At 46.0% G+C, this 24679-nt stretch overlaps 1 protein-coding gene and 1 non-coding gene across 6 annotated transcripts in view; both read right to left on the bottom strand.

Moving 5' to 3' along the window:
- Positions 1-24679, bottom strand: part of EIF4B (eukaryotic translation initiation factor 4B) — a 246767-nt gene that overhangs the window by 177309 nt on the left and 44779 nt on the right. The gene's annotated exons all lie outside the window — the stretch shown is intronic.
- On the bottom strand, positions 10508-10609 carry LOC117358350. The gene has a single exon (XR_004539045.1). It is a non-coding gene; the product is annotated as a small nucleolar RNA U109 (small nucleolar RNA).

Consider the following 24679-nt stretch of genomic DNA (forward strand, 5'->3'; position numbering starts at 1 on the left):
TTTTTTTAACTTTCTTTATTGATATTTTGAACTTGACAATGTATACATTTGAAAAATCAAAAAAACTATATGAAAATACACTATTAACATCAGAATTATTACAATAAAGATTTTAAATCCCTTCTAACCTATAACAGTAATGATGTATATATTATACTCTCAATATTATAAAATATTATGAAATTTATACCTCTAAATAAATAATACACCCCCCAACCCACCCTGGATGTGCAAAGGAATCTAACAAAGAAAAAGGAATCACTTTGATTATAATGTGACAAAATTAGTTAATGGACCCCAAATCCCCTTAAAGGATTTAACAAACCCTAAACGTTCTGCCATAATCTTTTCATATTTATATGTTGCACATACAGTTGCCCACCAAAAACTAAAATTAATCCTATCATGATTTTTCCAATTAGATGTGATCATTTGAACCCCTATTCCTGATAAGATCATGAAAAAGCGACTATTATTTCTATCCAAAGTGGGTTTATCATGAAGAATCGTTCCAGAAATTATTGCTTCATATGTCAAAGGAATAGAGGATTGAAGAATATTGTTAATTTGCCCCCAAATCGATTTCCAAAAGCCAAGTATCAATGGACAAAAAAACAAAAGATGATCCAAAGTCCCAATATCAATATGACAATGCCAACATCTATTAGATTTAGAACTATCTACTTTATTCAACCGAACTGGAGTCCAAAAAAATTCTATGTAATAAAAACAACTATGTTTGTCTCATAGATGCTGACATTGTACATCTTAATCTCCAAGTCCAGATTCGTGGCCAACGAGAAACAGAAATATGCTGTTTTAACTCGATACTCCAAATGTCTCTAAGACTATTTTTTGGTTTTTTTATTTAAAAATCCAGAAATCAATTTATACCACTGGGCAGCCTGATGTCCTATTAAATCTGTTTGGTAGCAAAGGATTTGCAAGCTAAAATAAGTTTTCAAATTTTTCCATTCAGGGAACCCCATCTGAATAGCCTGCTTCAGCTGCAAGCACCTATATTGTTGAGTGTTTGAAATACTAAATGAATGCTGCAGTTGTGAAAACTCAAGCAGATTACCATTAGAAATAAGATCATCTAATGTCCTAATATTTGCCTGCATCCAATTCTTCCAAGCGATCCCAGCACCGCCTATTTGAATCTTGGGAGTTTAATCATAAGGACTGTAAAGTAGAGTTCATTATTGGTACCTCTGTTAATTTATCAATAAATTTAATAGTTTTCCAAGTATCCAATAAAATTATGTTTTCCTTAGCATATTTATGAAATCTGATACTTAATACATGTGGAAGTCTCATAGGGGACACCAAATTCCGTTCCAAATATAACCAATCTGGTTGATGATCAATAAGCTCAGGGAGGATCCAATACATACCTTGACGCAATATATAGGCTTGATGGTAGCTATAAAAGTTTGGAAAATTTACCCCACCCTCCACAATTGGTTTTTGCAACGATACTAAAGCAATTCTTGGTTTTTTCCCAAGCCAAACAAATTTTGTCAAAATATTATTTAATTTTTTGTAAAAGGACTCTTGAAAATAAACTGGTAACATACTCATTTGGTAACAAACTATAGGCAAAATCATCATCTTTACTGTTTGAACTCTCCCCCACCAAGAAATATGCAAAGGATTCCATTGCTCACACAATTCTGTAACTTTTAGTAATAAGGATTTTTCATTTACCTTCATTGTTTCTTCCAATGTACTTTTTATCCAAATTCCTAAATATTTTATTCCATCTTTCTTCCAACTAAACTGAAACGAATCAAATAAACCTTTTATACAATGTACATTTAGTGGAAGAATTTCTGATTTATTCCAATTTATTTTATAACCTGAGAATTTTCCAAATTTATCAATCAAATCCAGTAAATGTGGAATGGTTGACTCCGGATTTCTCAAATGAATCAAAATATCATCTGCATAAGCAGATATTTTATATTCCCGACCTGCGTAAGGAATACCTTCTATCTCCTTTGATTGTTGAATAGCTAAAAGTAGAGGTTCCAAAACAATATCAAATAACAAAGGAGATAATGAACAACCCTGTCTAACTCCCCTTTCTAAAAAGAACCTTTCTGAAAAAGTATTATTTATATATAATCTAGCAGATGGGGAGCTATACAGGGATTGAATCATTTGTATAAATCGAGAACCAATACCAAACCAATCCATTGCTTGATACATAAAAGTCCATTCTACCCGATCAAATGCCTTCTCTGCATCTAAAGATACAGAGAAAGCCGGATCTTTCATATCCTTTGTTAAATGTAAAATATGAAAAGCTAATCTGGTATTATTTGAAGAATATCTTTGAGCAACAAATCCTGTTTGATGCATACCAATAATATAAAGGAGAGCCTTATTCAAACGCAAAGCCAATATCTTAGCTAACAATTTCCCATCAACATTAATCAAAGAAATAGGCCTATAGTTTGAAACCAACATGGGATCTCTGTTTGGCTTAGGCAAAACTATTGTTAAAGCTTCTGCCATAGTACCTGAAATACAACCTTTATTTAGTTGAAACTGATATAATTTGAAAAGATGGGGTAACAAGATAGTTTGAAAAGAATTAAAAAATTCTACCGTATATCCATCACTTCCTGGAGCGGATCCAACTCTAAGGGACTTTAAAGCCTTCTGAATTTCTTTTTGTGTTATAGGTGCTTCGAGATTTTCTTTCATATGATCAGGAACTTTAGGCCCATTAATCAACTTTAAAAATTCAAAACCATCTTTCTCTTTATTAAAATAATGCTCAGAAGAATACAAGCTTTCATAAAATTTCAAAAATTGTTATAAAATATTTTTAATTTGAGAATGAATTATTCCATTATCATCTGAAATAGCCATTATATTAGCTTTTCTTTTTTTTGCTTTTAAATAATTAGCTAGTAATCTTCCCGCCTTATTTGAGGTTCCATAATACAATGCCTTATAGGACACCAACTCCTTTCTAGCCAATTGTGAAGAAATCTCATTATATCTAAATTTTACTTTTAGCAAAGTCTGATAAATACTTTGTTCCCATTTTTCCTTTAATTTAATTTCCAATTCTCTAATATTTTGTTCTAAAATTAAAAAATCTTTATTTAGTTGTTTCCTAATATATGATGAGTACGAAATTATGTGGCCTCTGATGGTAGCTTTACAGGCATCCCATAAAATTTCCTGAGACATTTCTTCTGATTCGTTAAACTGAAAAAATTCACTTATTTTTAACTTAAATTTTTCTATAAAATTGGAATCTGCTAGCAATGCATTACTCTTCTTTCTTGTAGATGTGTCTAGTGGTCCTGAACAAACTAGGGTCTTGTATCTTAACTAGCAAGTTGCTTGCAGAAAACTGTCAATCATATTTTCAACGTCACTTTCTTCCCAGGGAACTAACTGTTCCTGCCCCCGTTTGTAGAAAAGCAATCAAGTAGCACTGTAAAAGACATTAACAAGACAGAGAAAAACAGGGAAAATTCCACAACACTACAGTTTTGTTCTGCTCTGTAACAAACGTAGTAAACAACATAACATCCAGACCTGTAGCTACTCGCATGAGTTGCTATCAAGCAGAAAAAAAGCCAGACTGCATGGCCATGCATCATTTTTCCTTTTTTTTTTTTTTTAATCCTCTCAGGTCCTCAGAGATAGAAAATTCTTCAAATATAGACTGATCATAAGGCAAGCAAAGCCCATACACAGGGCAGAGCTTCGGGATCACTAGACGCATTTACAAGAAAGATTACTGAAATAAGAACCTAATCTTTCTTTCTGGTGCAATGTGTCTAGTGGTTCTGAATGCTAGGGACATACCAAAACAATTCCCGAGTCTAGGGTGGGCCCACTGTGCCAGCCTCTAAGACGGAGACCCTGAAAGCAGTGTCCTTTCCGGCTGCTACGTCCACACTATAGAACCTAGTAAAGGTATAACAGGTAGACCATGTAGCCGTTCTTCAAATCTCCTCAGGTGAGACAGCAACCTTTCTAGTTTACCACAGTACACATATGCAGAAGAAATGACCATTTTAATCCATCTGTAAATCGAGGCCTAGATGCCTGCCTCCCTTTCTTAGCATAACTGGTCAGAACAAAAAGATGATCCCATACACGAAACTCATTGGTAATTTTGAGATACTGAAAGCACTCGCTTGATATCAACACTATTCTTTTTTTTAGACCCATAGGCAGAAAGCAGGCAAACAGGCTTCCTGACTGACATGGAAGGACAAGACTACTTTCAGTAAAAAAGGACAGATCTATGTGCAGTTGCTTCGCTCTCAAAACTGCCAGCTCGCCTTCTTCCTTGGACGGAGCTTTGATAAGCCAATCATCCAAATATGGGTGCACCTGAATCCCAGCTTTGCAGAGGTGCTACCACCATCACCTTGGTAAAGGTGCGAGGTGCTGTAGCCAGGTAGAAGGGGAAACATAGAAATATGATGGCAGATAAAGGTCAAATGGCCCATCCAGTCTGCTCATCCACAGCATCCAGCACATGAAATCTGAAGTACCTTCTGTGGGCCGGGAAAATGGGAATGTGAAAATAGACTTCCGTCAGATTGAGGAAGGCAAGAAATTCCCCCTGGTGCTTCTGCCGCTCTGACCAACCAAACGGTCTCCATGCAAAAGTCTGGTATCTTCAGAGTCATATTGACCGACTTAATGTCTAGAATAGGTCTGCAGTCATCTGATCCTTTCTTTGGTATGATGAAGGGAATGACACGGGGACAGATTTGTCCCCGTCCCCGCAGGTTCTGTCTCCATCCCTGTCCTGTCCCCTCCCTGCAAGCTCTGTCCTCATCTGCACAAGCCTCGAACACTTAAAAATCATAAGTGTTCAAAGCTTGTAGATGAGGTCAGAGCTTGCAGGAATGGGGCAGGGACAGAACTTGCGAGGATAGGATGGAGATGGAGACAGATTCCACGGGGACTGGAAGAAATTTGTTCCCGTGTCATTCTCTATCCTGAGCCCAAGTCTGCATCTGGGACAGGCTTTAGGGCCCAAAGAGCTTTATACCCTAGTCCAAACTTTGAAGGCTCAATTACAAAGCGGGCTGGCAGGGAGGCACAGAATTCAATTTTGTACCCCTCCCAGATTACATCTAGAACCCAGTAGTCTGCGCCAATCTGAGACCAGACCGAACAAAAGGACGACAGTCTGCCCTCTATCTGGGGGAAGTTCAGCCCCTGCCCTAGCCTCATTGTGCGAGCACCTGAGCCTTGCTGTCTACTGCCCCCGTTGAATCTCTTACACGATCCCTGAACGGGTCTTTGTGTCATTTGGTCTTCCAAATATGTATGGAATCTTAGTGAAATATAAAACAAAACCATTGAAGGAACAAGCTGAATTGTACAAAAATTGTAGAAAATAACTTACTTAATTTTCTTAAACCAAATTGTACCGACAGGAACAAGCCTCAGAAAATGGAGTAAATTATCTCATACTGGAATTTCTTCCAAGAGAAGAAAGAGTTTTATTCTCTTTACTCCTGATGACATCACAGGCTTGAACCCATCCTTCCTATCAGACTTGAACCAACCTTCCTACATTACACATTCTTCATGGGCACAAAAGTTAATCCTTTACTTAACATTCAATTGATGATCAGAAAGGTTAATTACAGGAGCCTCTGTCCTCTCTGTGTCCTCCTTTGTGGTTTATGGTTGTAGTTGTTTTAATTCTGTTGATTTGCATGCCGGCGTCTCCCCCTCTGTTGATAACGGGGTCTGGATTCTAAAAAATCATCATCAGAGCTAAAGTTGCTAGCCGATGATTCTGAAGTTTTATCAAAAGTTGCCTTCTTTCTTTTTGCATCCTATCTGATTTACATTTTTAACCACGGATACACTCTTTGATTGACATAATCTTCTTCATTTCTCTTTAATTTTTTTAATTTATTCTTTTGCACATCAGCCCTAAATACATCTACATGAGTGCGCATGTCATCTTGATGTTTTTTAAATTCAGCTTTAGTCATTTTCTCTTTCAGGAATTTCAATTTATCTTCTGTGCTGGTCTTAATTTCTTACATTACGTGTTTTGTTTTTTTTCAATTATTAAAACCATCAGGTCTAAAGAGCATTTGTTTAATATTTGAATCCATTTTTTAGTAAATTCTTCATCCTCATTGAACATTCTAGATTCTTTATAAACCCGTAAACCTCTTGGTATATATTCCTTTTTACATTATTCAATAAGTGTCACTCCATGTAGCTCTGCCCTAATGTATCTCTTAGATAATTGGGATAATTCATCCCACACAATACTATTATCCATTGAATGCTGTTCCCACTGCATAGACATTAATCTAACACTGAGCTAATGAAATCTGCTGTGAAACTTATGCCACTTTGCCAAATATACTGAGCCATGTAAACCTGTTAATCAAGCACAGTTGTAATACAACAATGAGAGACTAAATGGTTAATTAAATAGTTAAATATAAAACAACAAAACCATTGTTTAAGATTTAGATTAAGAAGATATTAATAAGGAATTAATTTATGAATTATCAATAAAGTAATTTATTAAGTAACGTAATGAATAGTCTAAATAATGGTAGGAAGGACGGGTTCAATCAAGCCTGTGATATCATCAGGAGTAAAGAGAATAAAACTCTTTCTTCTCTTGAAGAAATTCCAGTATGAGATAATTTACTCTGTTTTCTGAGGCTTGTTCCTGTCAGTACAATTTTGTTTAAAAAAATTAAGTAAGTTATTTTCTACAATTCAGCTTGTTCCTTCAGTGGTTTTGTTGTTTTATATTTAACTATTTAATTAACCATTTAGTTTCTCAAATCTATTGTGGAATCTTAGACAACCTTGAAAACTGCCCCGACCCAACCAGGGTTTGCTATCCGGTAAGGACTTGGGGCGACAGTCCATCACACTGGCCATCAGGTCATCTAAGTCCTTTCCAAAGAGGAAGCCTGCTTAGTGTAGCGTTAGAAGGTAGCATCTCCTGCACAAAGTCTAATCCAGAGCATCTGTCGGGCGGAGATAGCATTGGTCGAGACCTTGTCATAACTCTAGTAAGAAGATCATACAAAGCATTCACAATATAATTCATCCCCGAGAGGAACATCTGGGGATCTTCCCATCTACTGGGTCTGAAGACCAAGACAGGTGAGTGTGACAAGCACGTGCCAAAAAGGAGGACGCAGCTGTCGCTTTAATCCCTAGGACCATGGTGCTTGAGGAGTAAGTCCACTTTACGGTCTTGAGGATCCTTCATCATCACCACCCCTCCTTCACTAGAGAGGGAAGTTACTTAGTGACCTGTGCCACCAGAGAACCCACTTTCAGCTCATCAAACAGCTGCTGGTCATCTGGTGTCATTGGATAAGGCTTGGCCATAGTTTTAGCCACTCGAAGGAATCCCACTGGTCAGTGACCAGCTTAGTGATGCCCAGATGTGAGGGGAAAAAATGTTGTCAGAGCCACAGAACTGCTCATAACTGAGAACTTAGAGGAAGCTCATGGGACTTCCAGCTTTAACTCTTGCAACAAGGACGAAATAATGCTTAAAAGCAAAAAGCTCTGAACAGCTGACATACTGTGGAGTCTTTACCCTGATCCAGAGTCGCCAAAACCTCTTGACCACTGTCCTCCTGCACGAAAGCAGACTCTGCCAGGGAGACTTCATTCTGGGATAAAAGTGGCATGGAATTGGACTTGCTATCCTCCCAGTCCATGAGTCAATCTCCTATTCCGAGTCTGCATCCTCATCTAGTCAGGGGCCTGCTGAGGGGAGAACCCCTATACCACTGCCATTGGTGCTCTGCTAACACACACAAGGACCTTCGGCAGTTCTACATAAAGCTCACAAATCTGGGGTGAAACCTTATTCTGGGGGCCCCACAAAACTCGGCAGGGGCCCCCTGCCGGTCCTCCTGGGCTCTGCGGCCTTCACACAAGTGCTCTTGGCCAATACAGTTTCAGAGACAAGCTCTGCCCAAACCCTCTCTCACTATCTCTCCTCGCTCCCACCATGAAGCCACCCTCCTGGCTCCTCCTTCTACTTCTCTGCTCTTTCACCAATACTTCCCACTGCCAAATATCTCTCCCCCCAACCTCCCCGACCCCCCCGACTCCACAGTCTCAAACACCTGCCCAGGCCTCAGAATCCCCACACTAGTACACACTAGAACTCATCACAACAAAAAACACAGAGGAAGAAACCACTCCTCCTTAAAGCCAGCCAATCTACCCAACCTCACCTCTGTCTCTCTCACCCCGGTCCCCACACTCTACTGTAACGCCAGATCAGTCCGCAACAAGACCCAAATAATAAAAGACCTACTCGATGACTCCGATCCGGGTTTCGTGTGCATCACAGAATCATGGATCGGAAAATACGATACTTTCACACAAAACGAACTCTGCCCCCCTGGCTACCACGGCCTCTTCTCACCCAGAATCAACCGGAAAGGAGGAGGCCTGGCTCTGCTTTACAAATCATTCTTCAATGTTCAGCTCCTTGAAAAGGGCAGCCATACCTCTCTAGAATTCTTACTAGCTTCAGTTAAAGATGAACTCCAACCCCGCCCACTAGGCTTCTTGCTTCTCTACCGCCCTCCTATCCCCTGGAATAAATCCTCTGAACTTGTCCTAGAGACTATAACAAGAGTCTTCCTAAAATTCCAGAGACTACTGATCATAGGAGATATTAACCTCCACCTTGACGATAACACCAGCATTAACACAACTGAATTCAAAGACTTCCTCACCTCCCTTGGCTTCACCACTCCTCCACCCACACCTACCCATGATAAAGGACATAAAACTAGACATCATCAGCTTCCTCGACCTGACTGAGCACAAAACTTCTGCCGAAGAGGCCCGCTGGGACCTTGTCCCGTGGTCTGACCACCTTCTAGGCTCTTTCTGCCTCCCCATCTTCATGTCTCATCTAGGTATTCCACCCCGGCCCACAAAATCTATCACCTACCGCAAAAAATCACGAGCGAATTGTTCTGGACCCAATTTCTTAACCAACTTCCCCCTTCTCCTAAACACACAGACCCAGAATCCAACTGGCATAATTGGGTTACCCTTTCCGGGACTACCTACCACGCTCTGGCCCCTTTATCTACAAAATCTATCTCCCACTCCCACAAAGCCCCCTGGTACCTTCCATATCACAGGGAACTAAAACAGAATTGTCGAGCCCTGGAACGGAAATGGAAAAAATCGAAATCCCCCTCAGACAAACAATCCTGGCGAGACAACATCAAGTGCTATAACACAATACTAAAAAAAGCAAGAAAGAATTTCTATGGAGATAAAATCACCAGATCAAAAAATCAAAATAGTACTCTGTTCTACATCTGGCGAAACTTCACCTCAAAAAACGACTCCACCTCTCCCCTCCTTCCGCAAACGACTTAGACAAATTTTTCAATGAAAAGATTTCCACCATAAGGAGCTCTTTCCCCTCAGCAGTCTCTTACAATTTTCTTCCTCCCAATGACTCAAACCCTATCCCAGCGGATAGATCCTGGACGACATTTGAACCCATATCTGAACCCCAGATCTCTAAACTCTGCCTCAGACTGAAATCCTGCAAATGCATCTTAGATCCTTTCCCATCCCACCTTTATGAAAACATTCCTGCACAGGCCATCTCCTCCCTTACGAGACTCATTAACTCTGCTCTACTATCAGGCTTGTTCTCCACAAAAATGGGCCACATTGCCTTGACACCTATTCTGAAAAAAGCCGATCTCGACCCCTCCCTACCATCAAACTACCGTCCCATAGCAAATATCCCTCTACTTACCAAACTTCTAGAAACCATAGTTGCTACCCAGTTCTCCTCCTATCTCGAGAGATTCTCCATTCTTCACCCCTACCAACATGGCTTCAGACCCTGCTTTAGCACTGAATCCCTCCTAGTTTCCCTAATTTCAAAGGTACAACAACTACACTCACGTAACAAATTCGCTGTCTTACTACAATTCGATCTTTCCGCTGCTTTTGATGTCGTCCATCACGACATACTACTTTACCAACTTTCCGAGATTGGGATCGACTCCACCGTCCTAATGTGGTTCTCAAACTTCTTACGCTCCTGTTACTACACCGTCAACACAAATAATAATAATAATAATAATAACTTTATTCTTCTATACCGCCATAGTCGTGAGACTTCTAGGCGGTTTACATTGAAGAGGGCTGGACAGTCAGCGAATTACAATATGCAGAGATAAAAGAAATACAAAATGCAGAATCTTAAAAATGAGGCAATAAATACAATAGTTTACAATGAAGAGAGCTGGACAGTCAGCGAGTAACAATATGCAAAGATAAGGGAAAGACAGCATGCAGAATAAATTATTGTCTTATACACTGGAGTGGACATGTTTGAAATATTAGGAATTGATTTAAGGATTGTGTAGATACTTTTTAGGTAATATTTACTTACAGTATACTGATTTCAAAGTGACTTCTGTATCTTTTAAGTGTATGACAAGCATTTACATAATGTAGGAGGTATACACTACCACTCAGCCTTCGCTTTCTGACTGGTGGCCCTGATACCTCCATCTTTATTCTAGCACACAACTCATGGCACCATGTCCACTCCTTGGACTCCATCTTGCGGTGTCCCTCAAGGATCACCCCTTTCCCCTATTCTCTTTAACATCTACATGTCCTCCCTGAAACTCTTTCAACTATCCCCCCTGGAAACAATCTACACTTATGCAGATGACATCCTTGTCCTCCTTGAGACTGACCAGAACCTCACCAACCTCAACGAAAACATTACAGCTTGCATAATGAGACTCCGTGCCTGGTCCCTCTCGGTACAGATGAAACTAAACAAATCTAAAACAAAACTACTCTGGCTCGGCCCAAAATTCGAACACCTGCCCACACTTTTCACACTACCCACAGGCGATACACTACAGCTCGAGTTCTCATGCAAGGTCCTTGGTTTCACTATCGATTCCTCTCTCTCCCTCAATGACCACCTCAACTCCTTGGCAAAATCATGCTTTTTCAGCCTTCACATGCTGAGGAAAGCTAGATCCTACTTCAGCCAACAACACTTTGCCATCCTTGTCCAATCCATCATCCTCTCCAAATTAGATTACTGCAACGCCATCTACTTAAATCTATCAAAAAAAAGTATTCTAAGACTCCAGCTAATCCAGAATACTGCAGCCAAACTGATCTTCTCAAAACGCAAGTCTGACCATGCCTCCCCACTCCTTGCCAAACTTCATTGGTTCCCAATAATCTCCAGAATCCATTTCAAATGTTCCTGCCTGGCTTTCAAGATCATTCACGGAATCCTGCCTCCTCTTATCCCACTGTCTTTCAACTCCTCCAGTCCCGACTCCTCCAGAACTGCCCAAAGGCTTAAACTAGCCTTCCCCTCTCCACGCGGCATCCACTATTCAGGCAAACTGGGAAAATCCCTTCTCTTCAAAATCACAGGTCTTTGGAACGACCTCACCACCCCGCTGCGGAACCTGAGCTCCCTTCAGTTATTCCGCAAACAACTGAAAACCTGGCTTTTCAGCAAATTGTAGCTCTATCCTTCCCCCCTTTCTCCCCCCCCCCCTTCTACACATAAGTTCATGTAATCCTTTTTCTTCTTCTCTACCCACTATTTTAAGTTCTTGAAAACCGTGTCAAGCTCCATTCTCATGGAGATGATGCGGTATATAAACTTAAGGTTTAGATTAGATTAGATTAGAGAGTCCTGGGAAGTGTCTCTTCCCTTGTGGATCCCCAGACCTGAAAGACTGAGAAGAATAAGCCCAAGGCTCCTGCCCTTCCCCTGAATGCTCAGTCACATGCAGGACATGGATGCTCCTCAGCCGGCCAACAAGCACAATTCTGGCATAATAGAAACATAGAAACATGACAGCAGATAAAGGTCAAATGGCCCATCTAGTCTGCCCATCCGCAGTAACCATTATCTCTTTCTCTCACATAATATAGGGGTAAAAAGCCTGAGGAGTCAATCCCAGTCAATTTTGAGCAAAATCGAGAGGTTTTGATGCAGATGGAGGCAAGAGGGAAAAAAAAAAAAATTATTTAAAATCCAAGATGGCCGCCACCAAAAAAATTGTGCCACAAATGGCACATAGAGACCTCCCTGAAGGTAAAGGAGTTTTTTGAGGTGGGGGACCTAGGGCCCCCTCCCTAGATTTTACCCATAGGCTACAATAGTACAATAGCTTTACTCACTGTGTCATGTGGTGCCTGCCTGCTTCAGCATAGGATTTCAGCTGGCATCAATGGAGAAGATTTCTGCTTTACAGATTCGTTGAATGAAGCTTTGTCTGCCAACTGGATCGATGTCAGACAACCTCAACCCTCGGAAAACCACACTGCAAAAGGGGAGGGGGTGTGCACCTCATAGCCAGCCTACTATTAGTTCCGGCCTAGCCGGGAAGGAGCCAAATAGCATAGAAACATAGAAAGATGACGGCAGATAAGGGCCATATAGCCCATCAAGTCTGCCCACACTATTTACCCACCCTCTTAAGTCTTCTGACCCCTTAAGTATAATTGTAATTATACTGTCACTCTACTGACCCGCTCATTCAAGTCCTAGTGACCCTATCCCTTGGCATGACCTCATAGGGATCCCACATGGGTATCCCATTTGTTCTTGAAGTCTGGGATGCTGCGTGCCTCGACCACCTGCACTGGAAGCTTGTTCCAATGCTCGATCACTCTCTCCGTGAAGAAGTACTTCCTGGCGTCTCCACGAAACTTCCCTCCCCTGAGTTTGAGCGGATGTCCTCTTGTGGTCGAGGGTCCCCTGAGAAGAAAGATATCATCTTCCACCTCGACCCGTCCCGTGATGTACTTAAATGTCTCAATCATGTCTCCCCTCTCCCTACGCTCTTCAAGAGTGTAGAGCTGCAATTTGCTCAGTCTTTCCTCGTATGGGAGACCCTTTAGCCCCGAGACCATCCTGGTGGCCATCCGCTGAACCGACTCAATTCTGAGCACATCCTTACGGTAATGTGGCCTCCAGAATAGCACACAGTACTCCAGATGAGGTCTCACCATGGCTCTGTAGAATGGCATCATGACTTCAGGTTTCCTGTTGACGAAGCTTCTCTTGATACAACCTATCATCTGCCGTGCTTTAGATGAAGCCTTCTCCACTTGAGTGGCTGCTTTCATGTCAGCACTGATGATTACTCCTAAGTCTCGTTCTGCCGTAGTCCTGGTTAAAGTTTCTCCATTCAGGGTGTAAGTTCTGCAAGGATTTCCGTTACCGAGATGCATGACCTTACATTTCTTGGTGTTAAAGCCCAGCTGCCATATCAAGGACCAACTTTCTAAAGTACGCAGGTCTTGCTCCATAGCATCCTGTAGATTATAGCCGTTTACTATATTGCATAGTTTGGCGTCATCAGCGAATAAGGTTACTTTGCCTTGAAGCCCTTGAGTCAGATCCCCAATGAATATGTTGAAGAGGAGTGGGCCCAGGACCGAACCCTGTGGCACTCCGCTAGTCACCTCCGACATTTTAGAGAGGGTACCGTTAACTACCACCCTCTGAAGTCTGCCATTAAGCCAATCTTTAACCCATGAGTCTCTCCTAATCCCATCGATTTCATCTTGTTCAGCAGCCTGCGGTGTGGGACGCTGTCGAACGCTTTGCTGAAGTCCAGGTACACGACGTCCAAGGACTCTCCTGAGTCCAGTCTTCTTGTTACCCAGTCAAAGAAGTTGATTAGATTTGACTGGCATGACCTACCCTTGGTGAATCCATGTTGGCTGGGATCCCGGAGATTTCCCTCGTTCAGGATCGTATCTAATTTATACTTAATTAGTGTTTCCATGAGTTTACACACTATTGAGGTGAGGCTTACCGGTCTATAGTTTGCAGCCTCAGCCTTGCAAACCTTTTTATGTAGAGGAACGACGTTGGCTGTTTTCCAGTTTAACGGAACTTTCCCCGTACTTAGTGAGAGATTGAAGAGCACTGCCAACGGTCCTGCCAGAACGTCTCTCAATTCTCTGAGCACTCTTGGGTGTAAATTGTCCGGTCCCATGGCCTTGTTTACCTTTAGCCTTGCCAGTTCGTTGTAAACGTCCCCAGGTGTGAACTCAAAATTCTGAAACGGGTCATCCACGTCTTGTTTTATCATCAACTGTGGTCCGTGTCCCGGTGCTTCGCAGGTGAAGACTGAGCAGAAATATTCATTTAGTAGTTCTGCTTTTTCTGAATCCGCCACCGTGTAGCTTCCGTCCGGTTGTCTAAGGCGTACTATACCATCTGTGTTCCTTTTCCTATCACTGATATACCTAAAGAAGGATTTGTCCCCTTTTTTAATGTTCTTTGCCAGAGTTTCTTCCACTCGAAGTTTGGCCTCCCTAACTGCTGTTTTGACCGCTGCAGATCTGGTCTTATATTCTACTTTAGTTTCTCTTCTCTGCATACGTTTGTAGGAAAGAAATGCTTTTTTCTTCTCCTTAATGAGGTGCGAGATCTCTTCAGTGAACCATTGGGGTTTGTTGTTTCTTTGTCGTTTATCTACTGATTTTATGTAGCGATTAGTTGCTTCGTGTATGGATGATTTCAGGTACGACCACATAGTTTCCACATTGTCGGTCTCTGCTTGGTCCTGCAGCGTCTGATGAACGAAATCTCCCATGCGCCCAATCTCCTGATAATAGCTGCTCGCATTGGCACCTGAGCTAAAAAAAATAAAATAAAAGCAGGCTTGCTAGCTAGGTGTCCCTAAAGGCTGATCCTGCTAGCAGCAGCCATGCGAGTCTTTCTCTTGTTCCAAGTAGGAACCTCCAGGCACCGAGCAGCCAAACAACATTGAGAAAAAAAATAATAAAACTGCAAAACAGATCAAAAACACTTCTGAGCAATTTTCTTGCAGAAAACAAACTGAGGAGGCAGGAGTAGTTCCCTGGGAAAGAGGTGGAATTCAAAACATGATCGTCAGCTTTCTGCAAGCAACTTGCTAGTTAAGATAAAAGACCCTAGCGTTCATGACCAATACATACATTACACTAGAATTAACAATACTCATAAGCTGCCTGTAATCAATCTGGTCTACAGCACTCTCCATCTCTCTCTGTCCTATCCCACCTCCTGCAAAACAGGTCCTTGGTGGGGGGGGGGGAAATAAGAGGAAGATCTCCACAGCAGACCACAGGCAGTATAGCATAGTTAATTATCTATAGCAGGTATTATCCAAGGACAGCAAGAAGATACTCTCACATGCGGGTGATGTCATCCATGGTACCCCGGCATGGACAGTCAAAAAGTGTACTGTCAGTCCCTTAAAAACTTCAAGACTACCCCCACTGCATGCATGTGCCTTTCTGCCCAACATTCTTGCAGGGCCATCAGTTCAATAACAAAGTTAAGAAGCCAACTAGAGGAGGATGGAGGGTTGTGAGAAAATCTGCCTGCTGCCATTGGATAACACCTGCTACAGGTAAGTAACTATGCTTTATCTAAAGACAAGCAGGCAGTATATTCTCACATGTGGGACTCCCAAGCTGCCAGGATCATTCCTCTGAGAAGACAGTTACTGACATCTACCATGAGCCTGGTGAAACCAAAAGGGTTGAAGGGAAATTGGCATCTAAGTGGAGAATAAATTTTGTAGAACTGCTTGGTAAAACAGACTATTCCATCTGGAATGACTGTCCAAACAATAATTGGATGTGAAGGTATGAACCAAGGACCAGATGGATGCTTTAAAGATGTCCTCAATGGGAGTGAAATGTAGATAAGCTACTGAAGTTGCCATTGCTAAAATTTTGTTGTGTCATGGTGTGGCTTTTAAACATCAGCCCAGTCCAAGCATACCAAAAAAAGATACAGTCTACCAGCCATGTTCAGATGGTTCTCTTGGTGACAGGAGCACCAAGTCTGTTAGATTAAAAGAGCAGAACAGTTGAGTGGAAGTTCTGTGAGGTTTGGTGTGATCTAAGTAATAAGAAAGAACACGTTTATAGACCAATGTGTGGGGTGAAAATGTAGTCTTGGAAGGATGAGCCTTAGATTAAGTGGGGATGGGCGGACCCGCTATGCCTAAGGCCTGATTGGTCCAGGCTTCTAGAGCCTGGGCCAATCAGGCCTTAGGCTTCGGCGGGATGGGCCGGGAAGGGGCGGGCCCGCCTCATTTCGACGAGGCGTGCCTGCTTGTTCGACGTGCAAGACCCATCTGTAAGAACAGGTTTGGTGGAGTGGGGGTTGTTAGCGCCGGGGGGGGGGGGTGTGCGTCTTTGGGCAGGAGGGATTGGGCACCCTCCTGCCAGCGACCGATATTGTCGGGGGGGGGGGGAGATCGGTAATGTCAGGGGGGGGCGGTTGGTAGTGTCGGGGAGGGGGGTGCGTCTTCGGGCAGGAGGGTTTGGGCACCCTCCTGCCAGTGATCGGTCAGGGGCCACGGCCCGCTATACTTATAGCGGCAGAGAGATCCCTTGCCGCGATAAGTATAGCGGCCGCGTTTACTTACAATGTAGACCAGCATTTTGCTGGCCTACATTTTTAAGCTTCTCATCTACTAGGGAGACGCGTAGGGCCGCCTAGGTTCAGCCTAAGGCCCGCCTAAGGCCCTTAGACGAGCTTAGGCATCTTGCGGGTCTCCCTAGGCTCCCGGAGGCGCCTTCAGGCCTGCCTGGGGAGCATTTTTTTTTTAAAAACGTGCATCCCATAAAACGAGAAGTCCGGAAACATGAAAGAATCTGGCGTAAATCAGGGACTGATTTAGACAGACTTACCTGGCGACTGAAAGTCAAAGAATACAAAAAACAGATCATCGATAAGCGCAGTAAACACTACTCCCAACTAATAAACTCCCCTTCTCTAAACAGCAAAGCACTTTTTAGACTAGTTAACTCTCTATTCGACATAGACTCTCACAAACGCCCCACCTCCGACCGACCTCCCTCCGCAATCACTCTAGCCGACCACTTCGCGAACAAAATCCACACTCTAAAACTGTCTCTTTCAGCTCACAGCCCCGATCCCCCACTCAACCTACGCGCAGCAGACACAGAAGGTTCAATAGCCGACATGTCCTGGACCTCCTTTGTAAATCCTGACTGGAATCTATTCCTCGAACTTTATTCTAAATACGCCAATTCCAACTGCCTATTAGACACTTGTCCTCCCACCATCATGAAATGCGCCCCCCCATCATTCAAAGCAGAACTCTTCAATTGGGTATCTCTATGCCTGTCCACTGGACACTTCCCATCCGAACTTGGCCACATCCTCATTTCCCCTATCCCTAAACAACCCAAGGAGCCAATCTCTTCCATCACCAACTACAGACCCATCGCCAACATACCACTCTTCCAAAAACTCATGGAAGGTCTTGTCAACAACAACCTTACGAATTACCTCGACAAGTACAATATTCTTCATGACTCCCAGTCCGGTTTCCGCCCAAATCATAGCACCGAAACCGTCCTAGCTGCCCTGACAAATTACCTCCTCCACCTGTTCTCACTGGGTAAAAGCGCCCTGATACTTCAATTCGATTTGAGTAGTGCCTTCGACCTGGTCGACCACGACATTATGCTGAACTGCCTTGACTCCATCGGCATCTCCGGTCAGGTAATAGATTGGTTCACAGGCTTCCTAACCAACCGTACCTACCAGGTCCACAGTAATGGAGCCTTCTCCCACCACTGGCGTAACCCTTGTGGAGTCCCACAAGGCTCTCCCCTATCCCCCTCCCTATTCAATATTTACTTGACCCCTCTGGCACGAAGCCTAGCAAACTCTAACCTAAAATCGTTCATATATGCAGATGACATCACCATCATTGTTCCCATTACCTCACTCACTCTAGAAACGGAAAAACTCATCGCATCTATCCTCACCAAGTTAGAACTGTGGACCTCAAAACTCAAATTAAAATTGAACTCTGAAAAAACCAAAATCTTCCTAGCGAGTCCCAACCACAAATTAACAAACACTTCCCTCAGATTGAATGGGCTAGATTACCCTATTTTACCCACCATAAAAATCCTTGGAGTTATCCTGGACCGCACCCTAACCTTCGATGACCATACCAGTGCCCAGGTGAAAAAATGTTTCTGTACCCTCTGGAAACTGCGCACCATCAAACGTTACTTCGACCACCAAGCCTTCCGTCTACTCGTCCAATCTCTGGTATTAAGCATATTAGACTACTGCAACATTATTTACCTGGGATCCTATAAAAATACCATCAAACGTCTTAGAACAGTCCAAAATGCGGCCGTCCGCCTCATCTATGATCTCAAAAAATACGACCATGTTAGCCCCTACTACACCAAACTCCATTGGCTCCCAGTAGAGGCAAGGATCATCTTTAAGTTCGCCTGCCTCTGTTTCAAAACTCTAACAGGATCTTCCCCAATCTACTTGTCTGAGCACCTTGAAATAGCAGGCCCCTCTCGCACACGAAACGCCCACCTATTCACCTTTCCCTCCCTAAAAGGCTGCCTCTACAAGAGATTCACTGATAGAACCCTAGCATTCCAAGCGGGCAAATGGAACAATTGCCTTACCGCCCTCATCTCCAACTCTCCACCCTACCACCTGTTCAGGAAGTCACTAAAAACCTACCTCTTCGACAAATTCCGCTAACGCTGCCTTCCCCCCTTCCCTGCACCCTCCTGACCTCGACATGCCTCCATTCCCTCTGACTACGCCCCCCTCCCAAGCCACTATGGCCTCTCTTTCTCAAGCTCTGTTTTATCTAATTGCCCTGCCTTTTCATAGCCTCATATTTAACATCACTGTAAATGTACCACCGCTTTAACATGGAACATCGCTGTATACGTACAGTCTCTTCTTTAGTATATGCCTTTTTATTACTGCTATTTATGTAACATCTTTGTAAATGTAATAACACTGTAATATGTATCATCGCTGTAAATGTACAGTCTCTTCTATTGTTAACCGCATTGAACTTCCATGGTATTGCGGGATACAAGAATAAAGTTATTATTATTATTATTATCCCGATTGGCTGATTAGACAGCTGTAAGACGCCTACAGCTGCCTAAAATCGGGACGCACTTTTAGAGAATCTGGGCCCTTGTGAATAATCTGGGTGCAGATGCCAGACCAAATGGAAGCACTTTGTACTGAAAGTAGCGTGTTCCTACTCAAAAACGGCGGTATTTCCTGTGAGCAGGTAGCTTGGAAATATGGGTGCATGCTTTTTTTGAGGTCTAGAAAGCAGAGCCAGTCATTCTTCTCTAATAGTGGTAATAAGGTTCCCAGACACACTATGCAAAACATCTCCTTCAAGTATTTGTTGAGAGCTCGGAGGTCTAGAATTGGATGGATACCTCTGGTCTTTCGGTATGAGGAAATATTTGGAGTAGAACCCTCAGCCTCTCTCCTGCAGAGAAAGCACAGTTACTTACCGTAACAGGTGTTATCCAGGGACAGCAGGCATATATTCTCACATGTGGGTGACGTCATCTACGGAGCCCCAGCGCGGACAGCTTTTCAAGCAAACTTGCTAGAAGTTTCAAGTTTGCACACTGCACCACGCATGTGCTAGCCTTCTTGCCACTAGAGGGCGCATCCCCACCTCGTGGTCCTCAGTTCCATAACATAGCAAAGAAAGCCATCCCCGGGGAGGTGGGCGGGTTGTGAGAATATATGCCTGCTGTCCCTGGATAACACCTGTTACGGTAAGTAACTGTGCTTTATCCCAGGACAAGCAGGCATGATATTCTCACATGTGGGTGACCTCCAAGCCAACCAAAAAAGGGCAGGTGGGAGGATGGCAAATTATGAAAACAGGTTACGTAACACCGACTGGCCAAACCGGCCGTCGCTTCTGGACAAAGTATCCAGACAGTAGTGAGAGGTGAACGTATGAACCGAAGACCAAGTGGCAGCCTTACAAATGTCCTCCATAGGTGTAGATCGGAGGAAAGCCACAGAAGCTGCCATCGCCCGGACTTTATGACCCGTAACGCGACCCGCAAGCGGGAGACCAGCCTGAGCGTAGCAAAAAGAAATGCAAGCAGCTAACCAGTTGGACAAGGTGCGCTTCGAAACCGGGTGTCCCAAACGATTAGGATCAAAGGACAAAAATAATTGAGGAACCTTCCGATAAGACTTGGAGCGTTGGAGATAAAAGGCCAACGCCCTCTTACAATCAAGGGTATGAAGCGCCGCCTCACCAGGATGAGAATGGGGCTTCGGAAAAAACACCGGAAGGACAATAGACTGATTGAGGTGGAAATCAGACACAACTTTAGGTAAAAATTTGGGATGGGTGCGGAGAACCACCTTATCATGATGAAAGACCGTGAAAGGAGGATCCGCAACCAAGGACTGTAACTCACTGATTCGACGAGCAGATGTGAGTGCAATCAAAAAGACTACTTTCCAAGTAAGAAACTTAAGATGCGACTTGTCGATGGGTTCAAAGGGAGGCTTCATAAGCTGAGCCAAGACCACATTAAGATCCCACACCACCGGAGGAGGTTTCAGAGGAGGATGGATATTCACTAGCCCCTTCATGAAACGTGTCACCAGAGGATGAAGAGAGAGAGAACGACCCTCAAGATGCCGATGGAATGCTGCAATGGCACTGAGATGCACCCGAATGGAAGTCGTTTTCAGGCCAGACTCAGACAAATGCAAAAGATATTCCAGAAGCGAAGCCACAGGCACCGAATCTGGTTGCAGACTATTCAAAGAACACCAGGAAGAAAACCTGGTCCATTTCTGAGTATAGCAAAGCCGAGTCGAGACCTTACGCGAGGCCTCCAAAACGTCCCTCACGGCCCGAGACACCGGAACCGAAGTCAGAGGGAGAGAAACCAAGCAGTCAGATGTAAAGACTGAAGATTGGGATGCAACAGCGAACCCCGACTCTGAGACAGCAGAGAGGGAAACACCGGTAGAAGTAGAGGTTCCCTGGTACTGAGTTGAAGAAGTAGGGAGAACCAGGGCTGCCTTGGCCACCGAGGTGCAATGAGGATCATGGAGGCTCCGGCCGATCTGAGATGAACCAGCGTTCTCAAAATCAGAGGGAACGGTGGAAACGCATAAAGGAACCTCCCCTCCCATTCGAGGAGGAAGGCATCCGCTTCGAGACGATCCGGAGAGTAGATCCGAGAGCAATAGAGGGGTAACTTGCGAGTCTCCGGAGAGGCAAACAGATCCACTTGAGGAGTTCCCCAGCGGTCGAAAACCTCGCGAAGTACTCGGGAGTTCAGAGACCATTCGTGCGGCTGGAGAAGACGACTGAGTTTGTCTGCAAGCTGGTTCTGTTCTCCCTGAATGTAGACCGCCCGCAGAAAGATATTCTGGGAAATTGCCCAGTCCCAAAGACGGAGAGCCTCCTGGCATAGAGGCCAAGAGCCCGTACCCCCCTGCTTGTTGACATAGTACATCGCTACCTGATTGTCCGTCCGCACGAGTACTACCTGGTCGTGCAGCAGGTGGACAAAAGCTCGCGCCGCCAGAAAAATGGCGCGAAGCTCCAGCACATTGATGTGGCACCGACGGTCCTCGGCCGACCACAGAGCCTGCGTCCTCAGACCGTCCAGGTGCGCTCCCCACGCGTACTCGGAAGAGTCCGTCGTCAAGACCTTGGTGTGAGGAGGAACGCGAAACAGCAAACCCCCTGACAAATTGGAAGAGTCGGTCCACCAACGGAGCGATCGACGTAAACAAGGAGTTACTGATATCCGGGAAGACACCGGATCGCGATCCTGGCGCCACTGCGACGACAGAGTCCATTGCGCGATTCTCAGGTATAAGCGAGCGAACGGCGTGACGTGAACCGTCGACGCCATGTGACCCAGCAAAACCATCATGTGCTGGGCCGACACCTGCGACTGCCCTCGACAATGCCGACTCCACCGAAGCAGAGTCTCCCGCCGGGGCGGGGGGAGAAAAGCGCGAAGGCGAACCGTGTCCAGCACGGCTCCAATGAACTGGAGAGACTGCGCCGGACGCAATTGAGATTTGGGGAAGTTCACTTCGAACCCCAGGCCCTGTAAAAGACTGATAGTCTGTCGGGTCGCTAAGATAACCCCCTCCCTGGACGGGGCTTTGATCAGCCAATCGTCCAGATAGGGAAAGACCTGTAGACCCCGCGAGCGCAGGGCCGCCGCCACCACCACCATACACTTGGTGAATACCCGAGGGGAGGATGCCAGCCCGAAGGGAAGAACCCGATACTGCAGGTGCAAATCCCCGACCTGGAACCGCAAAAACCTGCGGCAAGCGGGATGCACCGGAACATGGGTGTAAGCTTCCTTCAAGTCCAGGGAGCACATCCAATCCCCCTCCTCCAAAAGAGGATAGAGAACCGGGAGCGATAACATACGGAACTTCTCTCGGACCAGGAACTTGTTGAGCTTCCGGAGGTCCAAAATGGGGCGTAAGTCCCCGGTCTTTTTTGGGACCAAAAAGTAACGGGAGTAAAATCCCAGGCCCATCTGATCGCGAGGCACCACCTCGACCGCCCTGAGGCTCAACAAGGCCCTGGCCTCCTCCAGGAGAAGGGGCAGCTGGTTCCGATTGGGAGGGCAAGCCCCGGGGGGCAAGTCCGGAGGCGGACAGGAGAAGTTCAACGAATAGCCGTCTGAGATTATCCCGAGCACCCAGGCGTCCGACGTGATCACCGACCAGGCCCCGGCAAAGGCCGTCAGCCGACCCCCGATGGGGAGGGGGTGGCTCGATATTGCGGTGGGGGCCCGCCCCCAACCGCCTATCCCGTCAAAAGGACGGCGCGGCCTTGGCGGCCCCCTGCGCGGCAGGTTTAGAGGGGCCGCCTCTACTCTGCTGGGGCTGTCTTCGAGGGGGCGGTCTGGAGAAGGCCGGTGTGGCCTTCTGAGGGTATCTCCTCGGAGGCTGCCTGAAGGGGCGCTGAGCAGGCGCCTTAGGCTTCGGCTTCACCAGAGAGGCCAAAGAGCGTTCCTGTTTGGAAAGTCGCTCCGTCGCCGCATCCAAAGTGTCATCAAACAATTCCACGCCAACGCAAGGCAAATTAGCCAGGCGTTCCTGCAAATTGGCCTCCATTTCGAGGGTACGGAGCCACGCCAGCCGGCGCATGGCCACTGCACAGGCTGAGACCCTCGAGGCGAGTTCAAATGCATCATAAATCGCGTGGAATAAATAGAGGCGCAGCTGGGTCAGGTTGGAACTAAAGGTGGCGAACCGGTCCCTATGCGACTCAGGCATCACCTCCCGAAAGGAGGGGAGGTCCTTCACCATCGTACGGAGGAAGGAAGAGTACGAGAAGGCGTAGTTCAGGACCCTGGTCGCCATCAGAGAGTTCGCATAGAGACGGCGCCCAAATTTGTCAAGGGTCCGGCCCTCCCTACTAGGCGGGACCGTCGCCGAGACCCGGGAAGGCTGAGATTTTTTGACTGCCGATTCCACCAGAAGCGAAGTGTGGGAAAGTTGGCCCTTCTCAAACCCTTTGATGGGAAGGGTGCGATACTTAGACTCCATTTTGGCGGGGACCACAGCGACCGTCAATGGAGCCTCAAGATTCCTCAGAAAGGTCTGACAGAGGACCTTGTTAATTGGAAGGCGCGGCGACTCCCTGGGGGGGGCAGGGAGATCCTGCTCCTCCAAAAACTCCTTGGTGTAAGTGGACCCTTCCGACAAGTCAACACCCAAAGCCGCAGCCATATCCTGCACAAACCTCGTAAAGGACGAGGGTTTAGCAGGAGGAGAGGGAGACCGAGACTTCCCGGCAGAGCCGAAGGGAGAGGCCTGGTTGGAGTATCTGGGCTCCCTACCCGACCCCGACCCCAAAGAGACACAGTCCTGCGACCTCGACGGAGTCGGAGACCGGGTGCGCCTGGAGGAACCCCTCGGGGATCCCCCCGGGGTCCGAGGCACCGAGGTCCGCCCCTTCGGCCCGGGCGAGGAAGCCCGAGAGCTCTCCCTGGCCGGAGACCGGAACAAAATGGGGTTATCAACCCGCAAATCCCGAACTTGCAAGGCCCCGCCCCTGGCCGGTGACGAGCGACCACGCCGCCGAGGCGAGGTCCGAGACCTCTTAGCCTTCCTCGGCTTGCGCCTCGCTCGAGACCTGCCCGAGGGAGACGAACCCCTCGAGGACCCCGAGGACGAGGACGAAAGTCTTCGTACTCGGCGCCCCTTGTCCTTCGGCCGCACACTACGCTCCGGCGGATCTCGCGAAGCCGGGTCCGAGGGAACCACCGAGGTCGAGGCCGTGGGCGCCTCGGGAGCCAAGGCCCCGGTACCCGAGACCGAGGTCGCCAACTGCGGGGCCACCGGGGCCGAAGCCTCCGAGGCCGAAGCTGCCGAGGCCGAAGCCTGGTGCAGCTGGTCAATGGCCCCGGTGAGCTCCGAGGCGATCAACGCCCGGAGCAATTCCTGGAACACGGGGATTGACATCCCCTGCGGCAAGACCTGCCGCTGCTCCTCAGAGGGCGACCTCGGTCTCGAGTATTCCCTCGGGGCAGCGGACGATGGCAACTTGGGCTTCACTGAGGCGGACCCACCCGCCGACGAGCCCGAGGATGGCTTCTTAGATGGAGCTGAGGAGGGAAGCGGAGACTTACCCGAGGCCTTGGAAGAGGGCAGCTGCTTCGAAGGCACCGAGGCCCGAGGCGACGCCGACGGTCCCGAAGCTGAGGCCGAGGCCGATGTCGAGGCCGAGGTCAAGGCCGGGGCCGAAGCCGAGGCCGA

The sequence above is a fragment of the Geotrypetes seraphini genome, chromosome 3 (assembly GCF_902459505.1).
Source record: "Geotrypetes seraphini chromosome 3, aGeoSer1.1, whole genome shotgun sequence".
NCBI lineage: Eukaryota > Metazoa > Chordata > Amphibia > Gymnophiona > Dermophiidae > Geotrypetes > Geotrypetes seraphini.